General features: G+C 46.0%; 1 long non-coding RNA gene across 2 annotated transcripts; it reads right to left on the bottom strand.

Annotated features, from left to right (window-relative positions):
* Positions 1 to 2,455: 2,455 nt before the first annotated feature.
* LOC144262709 (uncharacterized) lies at positions 2,456 to 12,821 on the bottom strand. 2 transcript variants are annotated; one of them, XR_013345604.1, is made up of 3 exons: positions 12,497 to 12,821; positions 8,399 to 8,468; positions 2,456 to 4,113 (listed from the first exon to the last, which is right to left on the bottom strand). It is a non-coding gene; the product is annotated as an uncharacterized LOC144262709 (long non-coding RNA). The 2 variants fall into 2 exon arrangements; XR_013345603.1 differs by lacking the exon at positions 12,497 to 12,821 and having other exon boundaries at positions 8,399 to 10,877.
* Positions 12,822 to 26,033: the final 13,212 nt, after the last annotated feature.

The following is a 26,033-nucleotide window of genomic DNA, read 5'->3' as shown; positions in this document are numbered from 1 at the left end:
TGCCTGCCCAAATGGTCACTTTGTCTGCTGTGGGATCTCCAGTCTCTTTGTTAGACTGGGGCAGGAGTAATAAAGGGTTGCTATCCTGGTTATGTGAATCAAGGACAGTAGAACTGTATTTGACATTTTATGATGGAGGGACTTGTCCTCAACTAAGTAGCACTCGCTACGCAAGGGACATGGGTTTCAAAACCCAGTGAATTGAGAGAGAGATTGGGGATAGGTATGTGTATCTGGTAGTGTGGGCCTTTTCTGAGGGCTCTAAACACTACTTTGACCCCTCCTCTCTCTACTGTGTAATAATACAGCTAATTTAAAAAAAGAAAAGGAGGAGGACTAACTAAAGTCTTAGTTTCTTAGAGACTAACAAATTTATTTGAGCATAAGCTTTTGTGAGCTACAGCTCACTTCACTGGATGCATTCAGTGGAAAATACAGTGGGAAGATTTATATACACAGAGAACATGAAACAATGGGTGTTACCATACACACTGTAATGAGAGTGATCACTTAAGATGAGCTATTACCAGCAGGAGAGCGGCAGGGGAGGAAACCTTTTGTAGTGATAATCAAGGTGGGCCATTTCCAGCAGTTGACAAGAATGTCAGAGGAACAGCAGGGAGGGGAATAAACATGGGGAAATAGTTTTACTTTGTGTAATGACCCATCCACTCCCAGTCTTTATTCAAGCCTAAGTTAATTGTATCCAGTTTGCAAATTAATTCCAATTCAGCAGTCTCTAATTTCAGCTAATTTTGACTCCATTAGGAGTCTTGTTACTTAGTGCTAAGCTGAAATCATTGATACCTAGGTCTAAGCATTGGGCCTACTTTGGGCTAGTGGTACACCAGTATTGAGGCTCCTCTACTACCAGCTAAACTCACTGAGAGCTGTGTTAGGTGGGGGGACGGGCTGAAGACAAGTTGGCGAGTGGCTAGCAGGACAGCTAGCGGAGAGGTGTGGAGCAGATAGCAAGATGGCTTGCGGGGAGGAGTGGACAGCAGGATGGCTAGTGGAGAGACGTGGGGAGTGGAGTGGAGCAGAGTGGATAATACGGCGGTTGGCGGAGAGGTGCAGCTGGCAGTGAAGACTGCAGCAGAACCCCATGGAGAAGCGTGGCACTTGGCCATCAACCCGAGCCGCGGAGCATACCTCCATGGAGGTATGGAGCCCCCCATACCTCCCTCCACTTCCACCCAGGCTGGGAGGTAAACTCTGCAGATGAACTTCTGAACTCTGGGGGCTCAAGCCAGTTTTGCATTGTGTTATTGAAATGGAACCCCTAGATACTGAACCTGGCCCTTGTTGCTGCCAACTCTGACAGGCAGAAGGGTTACATTGTTAACTAACAATTGGAAGCATATAGGCATATGGCCAACCCACCATTGTATACCTGGGGAGTGTGGGGCTCTGTTAGGTGGTTCTAACTTCCAGTCTTACAGTAAAACATCTGTGAGTGCAGTTAATGGCTGATCAGTGGCAATGCTGACTGACCTATGAAGAGATTATTTCAGAACGGATGGTTATAATTTAGATGTGCTAATCAAATCCCTATGAGGGAATAGCTGTTTATGGATCCCTCAAGGTGTTTCTTCTTCATTTCTTTCATTGGGCAGAGAGAGATAAGGTTTGCTGTTTTCATGAATGGAATGCAGCCACAAAATTCATGATCCTCGAACACCTACTGGAAACACAGGGCTATTTATATGGAGGACTTGTGGCTCTGTATTGGCTCTAGGAGCCCTGAGGCTCTGTCCACCCTTCTTGGCAGTTCTGATACACTGACACAGTGTTGTCCAGGTCTCTGTAGCTGGAATCCAAAAAGTCTGGCGCATTATCTGAACCATATCCAAACCTCACCTCACCCATTGTTGTTGGCACTTTCTCCCTAATGTAAAATGGCTTTTTGTTCACCCACACCCCTCACGTAGAGGTTCTGGATCCTTGCCTTTGCTGATCCGTTGCTTGAGTGTGTTATGCTGCTGGGAAGCCAGCTTGATAGTCTGCTCCCCTCCACTGGCAGCAGTTGCTCCTGAGGGTTGCAGTGCTATGGTAACTTAATTCAAGTGACTCTTTATGCTATTACTTGAGATAAGGTTCATAGTGGATTTGCATATAAGTAGGGTTTAAATTAGGTCGGAACTGTCAGTAGCAAAGCTCTGGTAAATATTTTCAAACCTGTGGGGCTGAAGCCCCAAGCCCTGGCACGCCCCACAGGGCTGAAGCCCCAAGCTCCAGTGCACCCCATAGAGCTAAAGCCCTGAGCCCCACCACCCCGACACAGGGCAGAAGCTCCGATCTCCCCTGCAAAAGCCCAGCTTCTGAAGCCTGGTCACCCCCCGTGCTGGGCCGTGGAGTTTTTATAGCATCTTGGGGTAAGGGGATGGGGAGGATTCTGGGAAAGACTCTGAGAATTTAAGCCTGCATATAAGGTGATAAATGCCCATAGCGGACGTTGTTTTTTATCTCTTTATGAAGGAACCACACAGGTATGATGGTGTCCAAATAACTATAAATAACATGCAAGGTCTAGCTGTATACATACATGCTGTTCTGGCAGGGTTCTGAAACATAAAAGACAGTGAGGGCCACTAGAGGACTCTCAAACTATTTAAAGGGATACTAACCAATTCCTATTCACTAGAGTATGTAATTAAATACTGAAGCAAAGTTTTGAAATGTGAAAACCACAAAAATTGGTTATTGCAAGTATATACCCCGCTGCTATGAATATCATTCTTATTACTTTATATGACTCAAATAAAATGCTGAAAACACACTAAAGTATCTATTGTTTTTTCGTGGAGCTTTTGAATATTCTGTACTTCTCAAGAGACTGACCTGTGTGTGCAACAAGTGATGGAGTAAATTGATAAGTTGCTGATTCTGAGACAAATTTTCAATAGGTGAATGTGAGCATATTAAAAAAACACGTGAACACATCTACAGAATTGCATGCATTTACCACATCGGTTTGTGCAAATAAGGTAACTATGCATGCAAACATCTATTTGACCATGCTGGTATCTATACACATGCACAATAACTTAACTTTTTCATGCACAAATTCAGCATTTTTTGCATACTGCCTTTAACTTCCACCCATGTGATTAAAGGTTGAATTGTCATTTGTGCAAGTATAATATTTCACTTTTTTGGGCCGGGTTGCCAGCAACCTTTTTCTTGTTGTGTAATAATAGGTTTGTTCTCCCATTTGTGGGCACATAACTTTCATTAATGCTCATGAGAGGTTGTGCTTGTGCATCTAGTGGAGAATTACTTCTATATTTAAGGGAGAAAAACCTTTAAATAATATTTTCACCCCTTGAAATATTAATTTTTTAATTAAAGAAGCAACAACAAAAATATCTTGTTAAAATTTTTCTGAGATTTCTTCCTAACAACTCTTTAGAAACTGAAAACAGAAACGATCCCTATGATTCCCACACACTTCACTCCAAACTCACTGGTTTAGATTAAAACATAATAAATGTATTAACTACAAAAGATAGATTTTAAGTGATTATAAATAATAGCAAACAAATCAAAAGAGAAATAAACAAAAACGCAAACTAAGATTAACCTACTAGAAAGATAGGATTTGAATTAACAATCTCTCACCCTCACTGATGATACAACAAGGCTGCAGATTCTTAAGGCACAAGCTACACTTGCTTTGCAGCTTGGAATCCCCAGGTGTTTCATTCACAGGTTAGAAATCTCTTTAGCCTGGATCCAGCACTTCCCCCAGTTCAGTCTTTGTTCCTCAAGGGTTTCCAGGAGTCATCTTGTATAGGGATTAAAGAACAACAGATGATCTCACTCCCTGCCTTATGTAGCTTTAGCATATAGCAGAAACCCTTAGTTTCAAAACTTGGTTCCCAGACCGGTTTGTGTAAAAATACTGACATCCCAAGCTGGCGTCCAGAGACGTGGTCTGGTCACATGCCCTTGCAGTGTTACAGCAGTCATTATTTACAGGCTGGCCTTAACATTCACAGGAAGGTTAAGTTATTCCACAGTCCATTGTCTTTGTTGATGAGCCATCAGCACTGTCTGGCTTCTTCATTGTTGTATCTGAAAGGCTGCCTTTGTGTGTTTTCCAGAGTAAGCCTATTTGAAATACAGATCCATAGTCAATATTCATAACTTCAGATACAAAAATTATATGTGCATACAAATAGGATAATCCTATTCAGCAAATCATAACTTTTCCAATGACTTCTCACATGACTTATACAAAATGCATAAAAATTATGCCATAATCATATCATAATAATATAACTATGACAAATATGGGATGCAGTGTCACAAGGGGTTTAAAGGGAGGCTTGATAAAGCCTTCAAGAGCCAAGTTGAGGTTCAGCTTGGTGATGGGATTCCTTATTATGAGCTCATGGGTTAAATTATTGAAAGTGTCTAAGGATATGTCTCCACTACAATTACAAATATGCAGCTCTCCCCTGCCAGCTGACTCAGGCTCACAGGACTCAGGCTAAGGAGCTGTTTAATTGCAGTGTAGACATTTGGGCTTTAGGACTCTGTGAAGTGGGAGGGTCCCAGAATTGGAGACCAAGCTGGAACCTCTACATCACAATTAAACAGCCCCTTAGCCCAAGCCCCTTAGCCCAAGCCCCGTGAGGGCCAGCCATAGGTGTCTAACTGCAGTTGAGACATACCCTAAGTCCCATTTTCAAAGGTACTTAAGTGCCTCTTTGCCTCTTTAAGCACATAAATCTGCCATTTGGGTGCCACTGACTCTTTCAAAGCCACTGCTCAGCTGCTGCCTAATCTTGTAGGTACCTGAGTTCCTGCTGATCAGCATTCACAAAGCTGCTAAGACCTGAAACTGCCTCACTGATAATTAGCTACTCAGTGGCCTAGCACAAACTGAGGCCCCGAATGCTCCAGAGTGGGGTTCTCAAACGAGGTGGAGAAATGCCTATCTTGCCAGTGGGGCCTGATTCTGTAAGTGTGCTCTGAGCCTGTCTAAGGCCTGGTTAGTGTCAGACCCCTGCAGCAGGAGGGCCACATGCAGTCCACCGATATATAGAGTTCCCACCTCTGAGGGCCAAAAAAACCAGGACATCCGGGATGATTTGAGCCCCTAAAATAGGACAGCTGACAGAGTGTACTGAGAACCCTTACAGATTCCTAGGACAGCTACCTCAAAAAAGGGATGTTCCTAGGAACCTGGACAGATGGCAACCCTACTGATGCAGGGATAAGGGGCCAGCACAGCATTCATACAAAAGACAGCTGGATGCACAGGAAATGGAAGGCAAGTGTGAAAGAGGTATCAGGTCTGAGCAGAGGAAAGATTTAGGGGTTTTGGCTGCTAGGGCATGGGCCACCTAAGCAGCTGACCTGGCTTAGGTGCCTAACTCCAAAAGAGGGTTGACAGCTGAGGATCCTGAGCAGATGGAGGTGCCTATGTCTGGCCTATCAACTAGATGCATTAGTTCAACCACAGAGCTGAGTCTAGGGGCAGGCAAGCAGAGCCTTTGCCGTGGTGCTGCTGGGCTTTCTTTTTTTCTCTCTCTGATTAGATTGGCCAGCTGTTTTTGCTCTGCTCTGATTGGCTGGCCTTTTCCCCCCCGCCACAGGGGAAGGTGGGGACACAACATTTTGCACTCTAGCCAGCAAAATGGCTAGGGCCACTCCTGGTCAGCCACTTAGGTATCTGAGCCCCTCTCCTGTCTCCACTCCTTTTCTTTCCATTTTACTCCTCGGCAAGCTTCAGTGGCTCTCCTTTCAGTTTGCTGGCTTCTGAAAATTCCTGCCTTAGGTGCCCAACTCCTCTCATGCATTGTATGGAGAGCCTGGGCACCTGGCTTGGGGCTGAAAATTAAACTGGGCAGCCAGCTGCCTAGGGGTTAGGTGTTTCAACACTGAACAGAGCAACACCTAAGTACTTTTAAGGATCTAGGTCTAAGTACCTAAGTCCCTTTTGAATATGGGGCTTAAGCTCCTAGGTCATTTAGGAGCTTTTGTAAATTTTCCCCTAAGTTTCTTTGTCACCACTCAGAGGAAGAGAGGAATTTGTGGGAGTGAGAGAGACATGAAAACACAAAAAAAATATGTATTTAACCTTTGCAGTTTTATGCAAAGTAATCATTCTGTTTACAAATGATACTGTAGGTTTGAATGCTGGGTGTATTACATTTAAGGCACCTTGTCTTAAATATATGGATTTTACAAAATCTTACCTGCATCAGCAATCAGAGTAGTCTTTCATGGGACACAAAATCAGAGCTCAATCAAAAAATATGATACTCATTGGAGGAGGAAAACGGGTAAAAAGGAAATCATAATATTGAAAAAACAAGTAGCATCTTTTTGACCCAGCTGTCCTTACTAGTTGGTGACTTGTTGTTTTCCCCTTTCCTTAACTGTCTTTGTATCACTGCTTCTGTAAGCAACTCGGTCTGATTAAAAGCAATGTGGTGAAACTCGCCACCTCATTACACTCACTTAGTTTGAGTTCTGTTAGCCAGCATTTACTGTTCTTAATAACTGCCACTTAGGATTTGTGAACCCCCTATTGGCATCTTGGTATTTTTTTTGTCTTACTTTGAAATTTACATGTCTTCAGAACAACTAAAATTCACAAGAACAAACTAATTAATGGATTCCAGTTTTGACAGCTACAAGAAGACAGATGAGAAAGTAACATGCTCCTGGCAGCATGTTATCAATTGGGAGGCAACAGTGCATTCCCTCTATGTGGTACAGTGAGCTGGAACAGACACTGACAGATGACACAGCTCTTGACAGTGAAGCCTGTACAAGCTGACAGCTCTGCTTGCAGTCAGTCAAGTCCACATTTTGCACTGGAACTGAACCAACTTGATTTGCAGAATATGCTTTCCTTTATCTGCTTTCTGAATGTACAGTAGGTGAGAGGAATAACATTTTCAGGGCATTTACATAGAGCAGTGGATCCCAAGACCTACTGTACTACATTAAAATAAATAAATTTTTAATATGAGTAATAAAGAACTAAAAGAATTTTTTTTTAAAAATTAAGAGCCTAAGAGACAGGCTTTGCTTTCTTTTTTTTTTTAACCTTTTGTTTTTGGGGGAACAAAAAAAGTTTCTGTCTTCATAATAGGCTGTCAGAGTTTGTTAATTTGTAAGGTAGATCTACAATCTGAGGATGAAATTCAGTCCCAGGGCAGAGGGCCTGACAAATTCTCGAGCCCTACTTAACCCTGTACACTGAAGGCATAAGTGGAGCAGAGACTTGCATGGGTCCTTCATGCAGGGGTGAATTACATCTTTAGAGCAAACTTTTCCTCTCAGATCTACATGGTGTATCTTCTCTCCAGTATTTTGCTCTCTCCAACTGTACCCATACAGAAGTATACCTAGACAGAGTTTGCTTCTAAAGAGAACAAAACAATGAAGTCAATATCCACCTTATTGATTAGAATTTTGTCCTAATGAGAAAACAGTGTAGGTCACGAAGGACTGAGAGTTCTATTAAGGGAAAATTCAAGTTTTACAGGTCTGGTGACACAATATTATGACATGCTATGACACCGCCTCCTTTTTTCGCATACAGAAAGCCACTCACACTAAGACATAAACTGATTACCAAATGAGGGGACATGAAAAATATGAGAATATGAAAAAAAGCTGAAGGATTCTGAATGACCACACAGTTGCCCTACACGCTTATGTTTGCCCAGGTTTTGGAATATGATACTATGCATTGGAAGTATAAATTTATACTGCTTGTATGATATACCCCCTATGTTCACCTACACATAATCCCCCACACACCATTAAGGCATGGTTGAATGTTAGAAATGCAGACATAATCAGCACATTCAGGATGTGATTTTTTTTTCTTTTATCCCAAAAAAAATAGCAAAGAGTCGTTTCTGAGATAAGATAAGGTTTATTTATCCTTAGACTAGGCCCTGACCCCTCAAGCACCTAAGCACATGAGCAATTCCATTAACTTCAATGGGACTATTCACATGGTTAATATTATGCATATGCTTAAGTGTTTGGCAGGATCAGGGTCTAAGTGCACAATTTGTGTTTTATGTTTCTTCACCTTGATTCTTTTGTGCTTAAGCCATCCCTTAGTGCCATTATTGAAAAAGAACTAGAGAAATTCATGGAGGATACATAGGTCCATCAATGGCTATCAGCTAGGATGGGCAGGGATGGTGTCCCTAGCCTCTGGTTGCCAGAAGCTAGGAATGGGTGACAGGGCATGGATTACTTGACGATTCCTTGTTCTGTTCATTCCCTCTGGGGCACCTGGCATTGGCCACTGTTGGAAGACAGGATACTGGGGTGGATGGACCTTTGGCCTGACCCAGTGTGGCCGTTTTTATGTTCTATGTTCTTATTATTTAATATGGATTTGCATTCAGTGTACCTGCATTCAGTATTGTTATGTAACTTGCTGCATTTTCTAAACACACAATGTGTTTTCCACTGTTTAAAGCCTGAAAAGAGAGAAAAGTTCATAGACAATTATACCTGTAGACAAAGGACACGTATAGAAACCAGACACATGAATTCTAAGTTCTTGTTTTCAGTTGCTTATTGAACTTCAAATGTCTGATTTTAGCCTAGAAGCAAACTAGTTTGGAGGGAGGTAGCTGAACATAGAAAAAACCAGTGATTTTCAACATTTGTTTTTCCCTGACAGGAACACAGGATTTACTGTACTGAATCAGATCCTTGAACATCTATCCTGCACCTGGGTGTTAGCTAATGGAGACAACCGATAGAAAAGGCAGATTATGCACGTATGACTGGGTTGTTCTTTTTCTCTAAAATCATACTAATGAAAAACCTTTTAAAAAATGCAAACAGTAAATAGATGTGAAGTGCAGCAATAACATTCTTAATTTGTAGTTGTTGAGGATGAGATGGGGTCATCTAAAAGATAATGCAATTGGTTTATACATTTCCCAAAAATTTCTATGGCTATATACAAACATTCTCAGGGAACTGGAAAGAAGGCTTTATAAAAAGGTTTTTTTGGCTTTCTTCAGGATGGTATCCTAGAACTGGCTATAAAAATGGCTCTGTATGATAAGTTCCTCATTTTATTCCCACACATGTGGAATTGAACAGCTAATTGAATATAATTTATAATGAATCTTTCAGAAAGAATCCAAAGAGAAGTTGGAATGTTCAGAGTCCTACTCAGACAACTGACAATATAGTCATGTAGTGATTTTTTTAAGGAGTTTGTTTCTATATTGACCATGAGAGTCACAAATCTACACGCACAAAATAGAGCAAGATCACTAAGCAAGCAATTTGTGAACTCTGCCTGTGTAGGTAAGGAGCTGAATCCAAATTCAAACTAGAGCCAAATGAAATATTTATGAGTATGAGTAGACAGATATTTACACAGAGAGACATGGATGTGGACAAATTCAGAGATCTGGGAGGTTTTTTTTATGATCAGAATCTTCCTGGATTTCTCACTTTAGATATATTTTAAATGGTTTATGTGGCGGTTCAATGACAAGACAGCACAGAGCTTTAAGCAAGCAAGCAAGCTGGTCTTCTAACGGGCTTCTGCCTGTCAGCTTTCCACCTTCCCCTTTATTCTTTCTCGCCCTCCGTGCATTACATTCTCCAACAGATAAAAGGAATACACTGGCTTTGTTTAACATTCTTATTTACCAGTTTCTATCTACCGCATTCCTTGCTCTCGGGCCTTGAGCCCAGTCCTGGGAGGCTTCCCATGGTTCATGTCAACTGGGTGAGATTCCAAGGTTGATGCCCTTGAAAGGAGCTGTGTGTGCACAGGTCCAGCACAACACTCCGGGTGTGCCCTGAATGTTGCCAAGCACATGAACCTTGTATGAATCCTACAGGTTTATATTTATATTTTTGCTGGTTTAGATAGATTTTAAATTATCATCTTGAAATTTCACATTGCCTGATAAAGTCAGATGGCAAACTCTTCCCAATAAAATGATACATTGTATAACATTGTAAAGGGCTATAGAGCGTAGTCTCTTCACTTCTTTAACTTCATAATTGCATGCACGGTGTTGTTTTCTTTGATTCTTAGGAGCAGGTTCTCTTAAAGACACCACAACCATTTCTTTCTGAACCCTAAAAGACATTCAGTTGTTATTTAGAGCCTAGTTACCAAGAGAATCTCAGTGAGATGAAGATACCTCAGACCAAATCCTCTGCTAGTGTTTTAAATGGGTACAGCTCTAGTAACTTCAGTGGAGCTGGGCCAATTTAGGCAAGCAGACAGTTTGGCCTCTTTTCTCTTTGTGCATTCAGATTACAGAGATTAACTGAATTTATACTTCGAATTTTAGCATGCAAGGGAGAAAAGGAGAGTGAAAATAGTGAAAGGAAAGACAGCACTTACCCCCCTTTGACTCTGTACCCTCCTTTTTTAAAAATAATGTTTTATTGATTTTTTTCCCAGTAATAAACAAAGAAACCAAGCACATTATAGTACATGCCCAGTATATGAGAAAAACAAATATGGGTATATGTAGCGAGGAGGCATGGCTTCAACCTTCAGAGGCTGATGCGGAGGGAACACCGCAAGCCTCCTGGTGAGCAGAACCAGGAGGGCCATGCCCCTCATGCCGGAAGTTGAGGGGCGGAACAGGAAGGAGAAGTATAAAAGGCCGGACCAGCAACTCAGTTGGAAGAGAGCTGCTGAGGGAGATATATGCTTCTTCCCCACTGAGGATCTGCCTCAGTTTCCAAAGCGCCCTGCCACTCCTGATGCTGAGGAGCTGCTACCATTACACAGGGGTGAAAGTAAGTTAGAGGACTTACCGGTACGCCGGAGTCCTGATCGGGGGCGTGGCCTCAACTGGAAGAGGCATGGCCTCAACTGGAAGAGGCGGGGCCTTAAATCCCCGGGTCCTTTGAATCTTGATTTAAAGGGCTAGGGCTCCAGCTGCGGTAGTGGCGGCTGGGAGCCCGGGGCCCTTTAAATCACCCCCGAGCTACCAGCTGCAGAGGCGGCTGGGAGCCCCGGGCCCTTTAAATCACTGAGGAGCCCTGGGGGCTCTCGGCTGCCACCACTACCCCGGGGCTCTGGGCTCTGGCAGAGCTTTAAAGGGCCTGGGGCTCTGCTGTGGTAGCAGCTGCCGGAGCCCCGAGCCCTTTAAATCCCCGCCTGAGCCCTGCTGCCCGAGCCCTGGGGTAGAGGTGGCCAGGCTCCATCGGGGATTTAAAGGGCCCCAGGGCTCCAGCCGCTGCTACCCCAGGGTTCCGGCAGCAGGGCTCTGGCGGGGATTTAAAGGGCCGGGGCAGTAGCGGTGGCTGGAGCTCCGGGGCTCTTTAAATCCCCGCCAGAGCCCCCCTACCCCTACCCCAGGGCTCAGGCAGCAGGGCTCAGGTGGGGATTTAAAGGGCTTGAGGCTCCAGCCGCCACTACTGCCCTGGCCCTTTAAATCCCTTCCAGAGCCCAACGGCCGCTACCCCAGGGCTCGGGCAGCAGGACTCAGGCCTTTTAAATCCCCGGAGCTCCAGCCCCCACTATCCTCCCTGGGCCCTTTAAATCCCCGCCTGAGCCCTGCTGCCGAAGCCGTGGGGTAGCAGCGGTGGGGCTCCGGAAGGGATTTAAAGGGCTGGGGCGGTAGCAGCGGCTGGAGCCTCAAGCCCTTTAAATCCCTACCTGAGCCCTGCTGCCCGAGACCTGGCTGGAGCTCCGGGGCCCTTTAAATCCCCGCCGCAGCCCCGCCGCCGCTACCCCAGGGCTTTAAATTGCCCTCTCGGAAAGCCGGTCCTGGTACGGCGCACCGGCTCTTACCGGTATGCCTTACCAGGGCGTACCGGCTTACTTTCACCTCTGCCGTTACCCTTGGCAGTGTATCCCAGAGAGACTGAGGATGACCCTTGGATTCAGGTAAACCTGAGGGGGAGACTAGAAAGGAGCCCAGGGGAACCAGACTACTGTCTGCCTGTGGTGCCACTGGAAACATGGTCAGTATGTTGCAGGTGGATTCCCCACTGACCCAGTGGCAGACCATTCTGCCACTGGTAGGGACTTGGGCTGGGATGTTGCAGAGTTGGGCAGGCCTGTGTCCCCCTATCCTTGCCACCTCAACCCTGGAGTGGCAGTACTCCCCCTCCTTAGGCCAGGAGGCCTGTGCTACTCAGTCATCCCTGCCAGAGTCCCATAAACTGTGTTTGGGTGCTTGTTCCTGCTGGAGCCCCATAGACTGGGCTGGTGCTACAGCTCTGCATGACTGCAGGCCAGAGACCTGGCTGTTTGCTGCCCCGCCCTACTTGAAACCTGGGCTCCTAAACTGCTACAGCTCTGCCTGACTACAGGCCAGAGCCCAGACTGTTTGTGACCCCATGCTGCTTGAAGGCTGGGGCCCATCAACTCCTCCTAATTCCCCCCTTTTCTTTGTTTTGAGAGTACTCTAGCAGACCAAACTGTGAGGAGGTGTGCAGTGGCGTAGCTAGGTGGAGCAAACAGGGGCAGCGGACATAAAAAAAGGTGCCACCCGCTTGTACTCACCAGGCAGCACTCCAAGTCCTCAGCAGCACTGAAGGCCCCCGCCACTGAAATGCCGCCGAGGAGCTGGAGTGCGTGAAGGCACCTGCCGAGCCGGAGTGCATGAAGGCCCGTGCCGCTGAGGAGCTGGAGTGCATGAAGGCCCCCACCGAGCTGGAGTGCAGGAAGGCCCGTGCCGCCGAGGAGCTGGAGTGCGTGAAGGCCCTCGCCGAGCCGGAGTGCATGAAGGCCCCCGCCGCCGAAGACCCAGAGCGCCGCTGGGTGAGTAAAAATTAAAAAAGGTGCCACTTGTGCTCAGAGAGGGAGCAGGTGCTCTCCCTGCTCAGGGGTGAAAGTAATTCTAGGGACTTACCGGTACGGGGCTGGGCTGGGGCTGGCTCTGGCCCCCGGAAGGGGCAGGGCCTCGGGCAGTAGGGGCGGGGCTGGGGGCGGTCAGAGCCAGCCCCGGCCCACCCTGCATCGGCAAGTGTCTCCTTCCCCCTCCTCAGGATAACAGCAGCAGCTGGAGGCTCTGGCAGCGGTTTAAAGGGCCCTGGGCGGTAGCGGCAGCCAGAGCCCTGGGCCCTTTAAATCGTCCTCAGAGCCCCGCCGCCGCTTCCCCAGGGCTCCGGCAGCAGGGCTCCGGGGACTGGGCTCCGGTCGCCACTACCGCCCCGGGCCCTTTAAATCGTCCCCGGAGCCTGCTGGAGCCCCGGGGAAGCGGTGGCGGGGCTCCGGGGACGATTTAAAGAGCCCAGGGCTCGGTTGCCGCTACCGCCCTGGGCCCTTTAAATCGCCGCCCCAGCCCTGCCGCCGCTACCCCAGGGCTCCGGCAGCGGGGCTCTGGCACCAATTTAAAGGGCCGGGGGCTCCAGCCGCTGCTGGGAGCTGCAGGCCCTTTAAACTGCGTCTGGGGAAGCCGATCTACCCCGTACAGCGCACCAGCTCTTGCCGGTTTGCCGTACCTGGGCATACTGGCTTACTTTCACTTCTGCCCCCGCTCCCCCCCGGCTACGCTACTGGAGGTGTGGCCTCCTTCAGAGGCAGATGCGGAGGGATGGCCATGCCAGCTTATAGTACATTTCTACATATTTTTAAAGGAAAGGTATTTAAAATAAAGATTGGATGTTCTAGAAGACCTGCTGTGGTTCAACCAGGAATCAATTCAGGGAAGTCCTTGGGCCTTTGTTATATTGACGGTCAGATGATCACAATGGTTCCTTCAACTCTTATAATCGATGAACCTTTTAATTCATCTTTGAGTGATTGCAGACATGTATCCCATTCAGGTGTGTGCATGCCCAGCACACCAAAGCCAGAGAATTTTGCCTGTCAAGGCAGTGCTCATGCCCTTTCCCTGAGAGCCCCTCCCATGGCTACATAAGTGTGGGGCTGCCCCATCCCCTAGTTCATTCTCACCACCTATGGCTGGAGTTGGAGTGTTCAGTGTGATTTTATATCACACTTACCTTCACAGTTTGTATATAGTTCTAGTTAGTTAATAGGACCTTTTAGTCATAATAGTTAGTAAGTTGTGGTAGTTAGGTAGGTATTTTCTGCTGGTGGGATGCCGTCACTGGGTTTAAACATTGTTCTTCTTGTGGGGTAGTGTCACCAATAGCAACCCATACACTTGATATTTATTTTGCGTGGGGGAAGGGCATGATAGAGAAACGTGCTCCATCTGTAATTCCTTTAAAAAGGCTTGTAGAGACTTAAGATTAAAGCAGCACCTTCATGGCCTGCTTTGGCACCGGGAACCACTATGGAGTGTCAGGGCCTTCAAAGGGTGCCTGAGCCAGTATGGACTGGGACTCCTTGCCCAAGCTAGGATTACTTTCCCAGAAGGAAAAAGGATCGCTCTCCTTCATCAGATCCCCCAATAAAACCCCATAAAAGGAACTAAGGCCGTTCCAAAGCTTGGAGGGATTCATCTTTTCCCTTGAGGGGAAGTATTGACCAGCACAGAGAGTCTTTGGGTACATGGGATAGACCTGGGCCATCTTCCCAATTTCTGGTACCAACTCCGGCAGTGCCTCAGAGGCATCTGTTGAGTCTAGTGCTGACGACAGAGATTGTGGCATCATCGGTTTCCACTCCGACTGCATATCAGGTAGCAGCAGATTTGCTCTGTTAGTCCCTGAATTGCTGTATATTCAGGCAATAGTGTCTTCCTCGGTGTCCTCAGCTCCTCCTGGACTAGTGGCAGACTTATCGTTGTTGCTGGCACCACTGTCCGCAGCACAGTTTACCCGGGTGCAGGTATGCAGTGAACTTCCTGTCAGTGTTACGGGGGTCGCTAAGGCAGATGGACCCTTTGGTACTGAAGCCCGTTCTGATGCAGCCAGCATCTGCAGGGCTGGTGCCTGATTTTCTTCAGTACTGGTGCCTGTTCCAGGACCGAGTATGAGTTCAGTGTCGGTACCAGTATTCAAAGAGCCAGCGACTGTTCCTTCGTTGGTACTGAAGAGACCATTGGCTTGGATCATAGACGATGCAGGGCAGTTAGTGGTCCCATCAGGAGCAGCTCTCTGCCACCATCAGACTACTTGGAGGGTTCTTCAAGTGAGCTCCGATGTATCTTCTTCACCTTCTGGCTATTGTTATCAGTCTCAAAGTTCGTCAAGGCACAGCGGTGGTCATAGGCATGACCAGGACTGTTCCCACGCTAGAGACAAGGGCTCCTGGCCTAGCTCCTACTGGACACTGCTGCTGTATCCTTACCCTCAGTGGCCTCCTTGGAATCCCTGGGAAGTTCCTCATTTAGCTAAATCCTGGTCATCTGCCTGCCTGCCTCTCCTAACGTCTTCTCATGAGAACCAGCAGTCCTTCAGCCACAGGCAGAGGGTGCTCCCTCTGTGTTAGAGTATCCTGAACCCTTGGGACTGTTGGAGGTGAAACCACAGGAAATCCCTTTGGTTCCACCTCCATTGTTCTCCTCCTCCCCAGACAATGCTGCAGTGCCAGATTCCTCCTATCCGATACCAGAATATTTCAAATCATATAGGACCTTCTAAGACAGATGGTCTCAGCGTTGGAGATCCAGGCCACGTTTGTTCCGGAGAACATTCATAAGTTCATGGATATCCTCCAGTTGTCAGCTCCTGGGAAAATTGTTCTCCCTATAAATAAGGTGATATTAGAGACTACCTCATTAATGTCTATGACAAAATATATGAACAAAAGACACATTGTGCCTATGCAGAGCTTCAAATGTTTTTTCTCTCATCCACCACAGAATTCCCTGGTTGTCATGACAGCAAATGCGAAAGTGAGGCAGGGAAGATATAAATCTACACCTAAGGGCAAAGAGTTGAAAAGGCTAGATTTGATGGTGAGGAAAGCTGACTCCAACTCTCCCTTGCAGATGCACATTGCCAATGAGCAAGCACTAAATATGACTTTGTGAACTGGGATGCTACGTCCAAATTTGTTGATAAGTTACCAGAATCCTCCAGGGTGGAGTTCCAGGTTTTTGTTACAGACAGCTGCAAGAGGCCAAGATGTTGTTACAGTCAGCTCTGGATATAGTGGTTACTTCATCTAGGCTCATGGCCTCAGCCATTATGATGAGAAGGATCTCATGGTTGCAAAGCTCTGGCATAGCTCCAGAGATCTAGCAGAGCATAGAGGACTTGCCATTTGAGGTTGCCTTTTGTTCTCTGAGAAAGCTGACAAGAAAATTGACATTGCATTCCTCTATTGATTCCTGAGCCACTCTGTGCTTCTTGGGGATTTATTTCCAGGCCATAAGGGGAAAAAAAGCCTGATTCAATTACATCATGTAATGGGAGACATGTTTAAAAAGTGACAAGTTTTTAAAGTGCTTATATACCAATACTAGAAGTCGAAATAATAAGATGGGTGAACTAGAGTGCCTTGTATTAAATGAGGATATTGATATAATAGGCATCACAGAAACTTGTTGGAAAGAGGATAATCAATGGGACACACTAATTCCAGGATACAAAATATATTGGAAGGACATAAGACAGCAGTGCATAGACAATCCAGGAAGTTTTTGGAAAACGTAGGGGACAATTTCCTGGTGCAAGTGCTAGAGGAGCCAACTGCGGGGGAGCTTTTCTTGACCTGCTGCTCACAAACCGGGAAGAATTAGTGGGGGAAGCAAAAGTGGATGGGAATTTGGGAGGCAATGACCATGAGTTGGTTGAGTTCAGGATCCTGACACAGGGAAGAAAGGTAAGCAGCAGGATACGGACCCTGGACTTCAGGAAAGCAGACTTCGACTCCCTCAGGGAACGGATGGGTAGGATCCCCTGGGGGACTAGCATAAAGGGGAAAGGAGTCCAGGAGAGCTGGCTGTATTTCAAGGAATCCCTGTTGAGGTTACAGGGACAAACCATCCCAATGTGTCGAAAGAATAGTAAATATGGCAGGCTACCAGCTTGGCTTAACGGTGAAATCCTAGCGGATCTTAAGCATAAAAAAGAAGCTTACAAGAAGTGGAAGGTTGGACATATGACCAGGGAAGAGTATAAAAATATTGCTCGGGCATGTAGGGATGAAATTAGGAGGGCCAAATCGCACCTGGAGCTGCAGCTAGCAAGAGATGTTAAGAGTAACAAGAAGGGTTTCTTCAGGTATGTTGGCAACAAGAAGAAAGCCAAGGAAAGTGTGGGCCCCTTACTGAATGAGGGAGGCAACCTAGTGACAGAGGATGTGGAAAAAGCTAATGTACTCAATGCTTTTTTTGCCTCTGTCTTCACTAACAAGGTCAGCTCCCAGACTGCTGCGCTGGGCATCACAGCATGGGGAGTAGATGGCCAGCCCTCTGTGGAGAAAGAGGTGGTTAGGGACTATTTAGAAAAGCTGGACGTGCACAAGTCCATGGGGCCGGATGAGTTGCATCCGAGAGTGCTAAAGGAATTGGCGGCTGTGATTGCAGAGCCATTGGCCATTATCTTTGAAAACTCATGGTGAACGGGGGAAGTCCCAGATGACTGGAAAAAGGCTAATGTAGTGCCAATCTTTAAAAAAGGGAAGAAGGAGGATCCTGGGAACTACAGGCCAGTCAGCCTTACCTCAGTCCCTGGAAAAATCATGGAGCAGGTCCTCAAAGAATCAATCCTAAAGCACTTACATGAGAGGAAAGTGATCAGGAACAGTCAGCATGGATTCACCAAGGGAAGGTCATGCCTGACTAATCTAATCGCCTTCTATGATGAGATTACTGGTTTTGTGGATGAAGGGAAAGCAGTGGATGTATTGTTTCTTGACTTTAGCAAAGCTTTTGACACGGTCTCCCACCGTATTCTTGTCAGCAAGTTAAAGAAGTATGGGCTGGATGAATGCACTATAAGGTGGGTAGAGAGTTGGCTAGATTGTTGGGCTCAACAGGTAGTGATCAATGGCTCCATGTCTAGTTGGCAGCCGGTGTCAAGTGGAGTGCCCCAGGGGTCGGTCCTGGGGCCGGTTTTGTTCAATATCTTCATAAATGATCTGGAGGATGGTGTGGATTGCACTCTCAGCAGATTTGTGGATGATACTAAACTAGGAGGAGTGGTAGATACGCTGGAGGGCAGGGATAGGACACAAAGGGACCTAGACAAATTGGAGGATTGGGCCAAAAGAAATCTGATGAGGTTCAATAAGGATAAGTGCAGGGTCCTGCACTTAGGACGGAAGAACCGAATGCACAGCTACAGACTAGGGACCAAATGGCTAGGCAGCAGTTCTGCGGAAAAGGACCTAGGGGTGACAGTGGACGAGAAGCTGGATATGAGTCAACAGTGTGCCCTTGTTGCCAAGAAGGCCAATGGCATTTTGGGATGTATAAGTAGGGGCATAGCGAGCAGATCGAGGGACGTGATCTTCCCCCTCTATTCGACATTGGTGAGGCCTCATCTGGAGTACTGTGTCCAGTTTTGGGCCCCACACTACAAGAAGGATGTGGATAAATTGGAGAGAGTCCAGCGAAGGGCAACAAAAATGATTAGGGGTCTGGAACACGTGACTTATGAGGAGAGGCTGAGGGAACTGGGATTGTTTAGTCTGAAGAAGGGAAGAATGAGGGGGGATTTGCTAGCTGCTTTCAACTACCTGAGAGGTGGTTCCAGAGAGGATGGTTCTAGACTATTCTCAGTGGTAGAAGAGGACAGGACAAGGAGTAATGGTCTCAAGTTGCAGTGGGGGAGGTTTAGGTTGGATATTAGGAAAAACTTTTTCACTAGGAGGGTGGTGAAACACTGGAATGCGTTACCTAGGGAGGTGGTAGAATCTCCTTCCTTAGAAGTTTTTAAGGTCAGGCTTGACAAAGCCCTGGCTGGGATGATTTAATTGGGGATTGGTCCTGCTTTTAGCAGGGGGTTGGACTAGATGACCTCCTGAGATCCCTTCCTAATATTTTATGATTCTATGATTCTATGACATAACAGATCATGCTGGTGGGGGAGTGGCATTATATGTGAAAGAAAGCTTAGAATTAAATGAAGTAAAAATCTTAAATGAACCAAACTGTACCATAGAATCTCTATGGATAATAATGCCATACTTGAATAATAAGAATAGAAAAGGAGGGATATATTATTGACCACTTCACCAGGATGGTGATAGTGACTGAAATGCTCAGGGAGATTAGAGGGGCTATTAAAATAAAAAAATCAATAATGGAGGATATCAACTATCCCCATATTGACTGGGTACATATCACCTAAGGAGGGATGCAGAGATAAAGTTTCTTGACACTTTAAATGACTGCTTCCTGGAGCAGCTAATCCTGGAAACTACCAGAGGAGAGAAAATTCTTGATTTAGTCCTAAGCGGAGCACAGGATCAGGTCCAAGAGGTGAATATAGCTGGACCACTTGGTAATAGTGACCATAATATAATTAAATTTAACATCCCTGTGGCAGGGAAAACACCACAGCGGTCCAGCACTGTAGCATTTAATGTCAGAAAGGGGAACTACACATAATGAGGAGGTTAGTTAATCAGAAATTAAAAGGTACACACCAAAAATAAAATCCCTGCAAGCTGCATGGAAACTTTTTAAAGACACCATAATAGAGGCTCAACTTAAATGTATACCCGAAATTAAAAAACACAGTAAGAGTACCAAAAAAGAGCCACCATGGCTAAACAACAAAGTAAAAGAAGCAGTGAGAGGCAAAAAGGAATCCTTTAAAAAGTGTAAGTTAAATCTTAGTGAGGAAAATAGAAAGCACCATAAACTCTGGCAAATGGAGTGTAAAAATAGAATTAGGAAGGCCAAAAAAGAATTTGAAGAACAGCTAGCCAAAGACTCAAAAAGTAATAGCAAAAAAATTTAAATACATCAGAAGCAGGAAACCTGCTAAACAACCAGTGGGGCCACTGGACAATTGAGATGCTAAAGGAGCAGTCAAGGACAATAAGGCCATTGCAGAGAAACTAAATGAATTCTTTGCATCGGTCTTCACGATTGAGGATGTGAGAGAGATTCCCAAACCTGAGCCATTCTTTTTAGGTGACAAATCTGAGGAACTGTCCCAGATTGAGGTGTTATTAGAGGAGGTTTTGGAACAAATTGATAAACGAAACAATAATAAGTCACCAAGACCAGATGGTAGTCACCCAAGAGTTCTGAATAAACTCAAATGTGAAATTGCAGGACTACTAACTGTAGTCTGTAACCTATCATTTAAATCAGCTTCTATACCAAATGTCTGGAGGATAGCTAATGTGATGCCAACTTTTAAAAAGGGATCCAGAGGTGACTCTGGCAATCACAGGCCAGTAAACCTGACTTCAGTACCCAGCAAACTGGTTGAAACTATAGCAAAGAACAAAATTGTCAGACACATAGATGAACATGATGTGTTGGGGATGAGTCAACATGGTTTTTGTAAAGGGAAATCATGCCTCACCAATCTACTAGAATTCTTTGAGGAGGTCAACAAGCATGTGGACCAGGGAGATCCAGTGGATATAGTGAATTTAGATTTTCAGAAAGTCTTTGACAAGGTCCCTCACCAAAGGCTCTTAAGCAAAATAAGCTGTCATGGGACAAGAAGGAAGGTTCTCTCATGGGTTGGTAACCAGTTAAAAGATAGGAAACAAAGGGTAGGAATAAATGGTCAGTTTTCAGAATGGAGAGAGGGAAATAGTGGTATCCCCAAGTGGTTTGTATTAGGACCAGTCTTATTTATCATATTCATAAATGATCTGGAAAAAGGGGTAAACAGTGAGGTGGCAAAATTTGCAGATGACACAAAACTACTCAAAACAGTTAAGTCCCAAGCAGACTGCGAAGAGCTACAAAAGGATCTCACAAAACTGGATGAATGGGCAACAAAATGGCAGATGAAATTCAATGTTGATAAATGCAAAGTAATGTACACTGGAAAACATAATCCCAACTATACATATAAAATGATGGGGTCTAAATTAGCTGTTACCACTCAAGAAAGAGATCTTGGAGTCACTGTGGATAGTTCTCTGAAAACATCCACTCAATGTGCAGCGGCAATCAAAAAAGCAAACAGAATGTTGGGAATCATTAAGAAAGGGATAGATAATAAGACAGAAAATATCATATTGCCTCTATATAAATCCATGGTACGCCCACATTTTGAATACTCCATGCAGATGTGGACGTCCCATCTCAAAAACGCTATATTCAAATTGGAAAGGGTTCAGAAAAGGGCAACAAAAATGATTAGGGGTATGGAACGGCTGCCATATGGGAAGAGATTAATAAGAGTGGAACTTTTCAGCTTGGAAAAGAGATGACTAAGGGGGGATATGATAGAGGTCCGTAGAATCATGACTGGTGTGGAGAAAGTAAATGAGGAAGTGTTATTTACTTCTTCTCATAACACAAGAACTAGGGGCCACCAAATGAAATTAATAGGCAGCCAGTTTAAAACAAACAAAAAGGAAGTATTTTTTCACACAATGCACAGCCAACCTGTGGAACTCCTTGCCAGAGGATGTTCTGAAGGCCAAGACTATAGCAGGGTTCAAAAAAGGACTAGATAAATGTATGGAGGATAGGTTCATCAATGGCTATTAGCCAGGATGGGTAGGGATGGTGTCCCTAGCCTTTGTTTGCCAGAAGCTGGGAATGGGTGACAGGGGATGGATCACTTGATGATTACCTGTTCTGTTCATTCCCTCTGGGGCACCTGGCATTGGGCACTGTCAGAAGACAGGATACCAGACTAGATGGACCTTTGGTCTGACCCGTATGGCCGTTCTTATGTAAGGAGACATCACTTTGTGAGCCAACAACAACAGCAGCAGAAATATTACTCTCAGCAATATTTCCATCAGTCCCCTTTCCCTACAAGGCAGCAAGATTTCCCCAGAAAAGTGCACTGTCTGGGTCTAATTTTAGCCATGCAGCCTGCCCTCTGCCATCTTCAACTAGACATCCTATTGGACTTGAGTCCTGAGATCAAGCACTCTATTTGGAAACATCACATCCCCATCCTTTCTAATCTGGGACAGGTTGTCCTGCTTCTACAGAGCTTGGGCAGCTATGACTATGGACAGATTATGCCACTGTTTTTATCCATCCCCTGCCTCCTATCCCATCCCTTTACAGGGACCCTTCTCATAAGTCACTGCTTTCCCAGCAGGTGCAAACCCTGTGTGCTCTGTGACCACAGAGGAGGTTTCTCATCATCTGTGTATAAAAAGATTACACTCCTGGTATTTCCTGATTCCCCAAGTCCAAGGGAGGAGTTAGACCTACTCCCAATCTCCCTGGTCTCAACAAATACATCAAGTATTTGAGATTCTGAATGGTTACCCTGACTATTTTCTTCATGCACTGAATCACAATGACTGGTTTGCTGCTCCAAGATGCTTATTTCCATGTGAGGATCTTCCCAGGCCAAAGGAAGTTCCTGAAATTCTTTGTCACTGAGGAATACTACCAGTACACGGTTCTTCTCTTTGGCCTATCTTCAGCCCCATGTGTCTGTACCAAATTCATGATCGTAGTGGTGGCCTTTTCCAAAAAGAGAGGGGTTCATGTCTTCCCATAGTTGGACAATTGGCTTGTGATGGGCACATCCAGGGAACAGGTCCTCAGTTATGTCCAATTCACCTTGGACCTTTTTGATCTGCTTGGTCTGATCCTGAAAATCAACTCTGATTTCAACTCAAAAAAATCAAATTAATTGCGGCCATACTAGTCTCTCCAAAGTTGAGGGCCTTTCTCCTATATGAACAAGTCTTGACAATTCAGTGCCTTTGTCTGGATCTCATTCTTTGATCGAGGTCTGCGTATGCCTGAGGTCACAGGGCCATATGGCCACGTGCCCTTATGTGGTACAGCATGTGAGGTTGCATCTTTACATTATTCAGTTGTGGTTTGAGGTTGGTCCTTGCCTAAGTTGCCAGTCACTGGACATCTTTGTCCAAGTGCCCCTAGAGATACGGGACTCACTACAGTGGTGGACAGCAACACGTGTCATAGGTGGGGTACCTTTTATGCACCCTCCACTGACTAGACCAATATGTTGGGGAGCACGTTTGGAATTGTTAAAGATTCAGGGTTTGTGGACACAGCAGGAGGCCTCCTGTCACATCTATGTACAGGAACTTTGAGCAATATACAATGCCTGTTGGGACTTTCAGAATCAGCTCCAGGGAGCCACATACTCATGGACAATGTATTGTGTGAACAAGCAGGGAGGAGCCCTCTCCACCCAGCTTTGTCAGGAGGCAATAAAGTTCTGGCACTTTTGCATTGAGGGAAACATCATACCCATGGTGGCTCACTTTCCAGGCCCCCATAACCAGCTAGCTGACGAACTCAGCAGGGCTTTATCAGACAATCATGAGTGGTGCCTAAAGAACAGTGTGCTGAGGTCCATTTTCAGAGAATGGGGCATGCCTTCAATCAACATATTTGCAATGAAGAGCAACAGGAAATGTTATCAGTTCTGTTCCTGGGCATGGCTCAGCCCTGGATCTCTAATTGATGCTTTCCATCTGAATTGGGGAGTGGATCTGATGCATGCCTTCCCCTCTATCCTTCTGATCCATCATGTTGTTCTCAAATTGGATCATACCAAATTGATTCTGATGGCACCAGCCTGGCTAAGGCAATATTGGTTTTCCAGCCTTCTTACCCTATCAGCTTGACCTCCCAAGTCTCTCCCTGTTCTGCCCAACCTACTAACTCAACATCACGGCCAGGCTGTTCATTGGACATTGGGCAATCTGCACTTACTGCATAGATTTTGCATGGCTAGATGAGGAGGAAAGGCTATGCTGAGAAGCAGTTAGGAAATTCTGCTAAGTAATACAGAAGACCATCTACAAGGTCTGCCTACTTGGCTAAGTGAAGATGTTTTTTTATTTGGGCAAAGTTGAAGTAAATTCAGCTCATGTCAGCTTAGATTCAAGATATTTTGGACTATTTGCTTCAGTCCTAGCTCTTAGCTCCCCAAAGGTTCACTTGACCACAGGCTCAGCTTTCTATCTTCCTATCCAGGAAAAGCTGGTATTATCAAATCCTATGATAGTGAGTTTTCTGAAGGGTATTATCTGCCTATTTCTACCAGTGAAGGAAATGGGGTTGTGGGATCTTAATATAGTGTTGGTGGCACTCATTCATCTGACTTTTGAGTTAATAGCAACATGTTCATGTTCTCTTTTCTCCCATAAAACAGCGTTCTTGATGGTTACAACATCTGCAAGATGAGTCAACAAATTGCAAGCCTTAATGGCAACCCTCTGTATACTCAATTTTTCAAAGACCAGGTGTCATTGCAACCACACAGGAAATTTTTGTCTAAAGTGGTGTCTCATTTTCACGTTACACAGGTTATTTACTTACCTATATTTTCCCCCAAACTGCACACAGGCGTGGAGGAGCAGCATCTACGTATGTTAGATGTAAGGATATGCTTAGCATTTTACTTAAAAAGGACTAAACCCTCTCAGTCTGCACCTCAACTCTTTGTCTCCTGTGCTGATTGGATGAAGGTCAACCATCTCTGCACAGACCATTTCCAGGCAGATATCTCCCTGTATTACCACTGCTTCTGAAGAATCTCAGATAACTTCTCCACACTCATTAGATGAGGAGCCAAGCAACACTGATTGCATTTCTTAGCGATATCTCAGTCATGGACATTTGTAGGGCTGTGACATGGTCTTCTGCACATATTTTGGCTGCACATTATGCTATCACTATGACATTGAGATTGGATGCAGACTTTGGGAAGGCACTTCTGTAATCGCTATTTAGATAGACTCCAAGCCCCACCTCCTATGGAAACTGAATGCGAGTCCCCTGAATGCAACCACTCGAAGAAGAAAAGACAGTTTCTTACCTGTATCATAACTGTTGTTCTTTGAGATATGGGTGCAGGCATGTATTCCATGACCCACACTCTGTCCCCTCTGCAGTTGAGTCTCCAGCCTGAAGTTTCAGTGTGAAGGAACTGAAAAGGGTTGGGGTGACACTGCCCTTATATAGCCATAGGAGGGGCTATAAGGGAAAGGTCATGAGTTCCCTTACATGTACTGCTAGGCAAAATTCTCTGGCTTTGGTGTGCTGGGTGTGCACACACCTGAGTGGCATGCTGTCTGCATCCATATCTTGAAGAAAAATAGTTACGATACAGGTAAGTCACATTCTTTTACATTTCCCCCACTTTTTAGCCCCACTGGATTATGCTGCATTATACCAATGAAGTTACAGGTGAATCTGGGGTCTGTGATCTCAGTGCCTGGCTCCTATTATGGAGCCCAGTGAGCTAAGCAGACAGTGGTGTAGTTGCCGCGGTATGCCGCGCCACACTGGTGCGCTGTCAGGCCCAAACAGGTGTGCCATAGAATTTTTTGAAAAACTACACATAGGGTGGGGGAGGGGATATGAAGGGGGAAAGCTGCCTTCTTATTGGCCATCTGCCTCACTGCCCCACCTCCTCCAGTGGCAGAGCAACCAACTGGAGCTCAATCTCTCTCTCCTCCCCACTCCATTCCTGTGAGCAATGGGTGGGCTCCTCTGCCCCTCCCTTTCCCTCCTGCGGCCGCCAGCTGGGGACAGCGGGAAGCATCTGGAAGGGGAGCGGGGACTCTCCTGCAGCCCCCCAGGATTGGTAGGAGCGAAGAACCTCAGGAGAAGCAGAGGTGGGGGGGCTGAACTGGAGGGTGGGCGCTGAGAGTGAAGTGGGGGAACTGAAGGGGCAGAACTGGTGGGGCATGGGGGGGGAGAATTGGTGTGAGGTGTGGGCTGGACTGGTGGAGGGTGAGGACAGAACTGATGGAGGCTGGGGCAGGAGTTCCATTTAGGGAGGGCAGAGGCTAGGTGGGGGCGGGGGGTCAGATTTCAGCCTTCCATTTGGCCTTGCACCCTGCCATGTGGGGCCAGCCCATGTCCTCCTAGGGGACTTGGGCCAGCCAGAGTTTCCTAGGGGCACGCAGAGAAACGTTCCTGGGGGGGTCAAGCGGTGACATCAGGTACTCTGTGTGTCTAGGTCCCCATGTGGGCTTGGCAACAACCACCGCACCCTCCAGGCTCAGGTATGTAGTCCTGGTGCCCGCGAAGCACTGGGTGCTAGTGGCCAGTGACCATGTAGGACGGCATGGCCTG

The sequence above is a fragment of the Eretmochelys imbricata genome, chromosome 3 (genome assembly GCF_965152235.1).
Source record: "Eretmochelys imbricata isolate rEreImb1 chromosome 3, rEreImb1.hap1, whole genome shotgun sequence".
NCBI lineage: Eukaryota > Metazoa > Chordata > Testudines > Cheloniidae > Eretmochelys > Eretmochelys imbricata.
The sequence above is the reverse complement of the archived record's forward strand: the minus strand, read 5'-3'. Positions and strand labels throughout refer to the sequence as shown.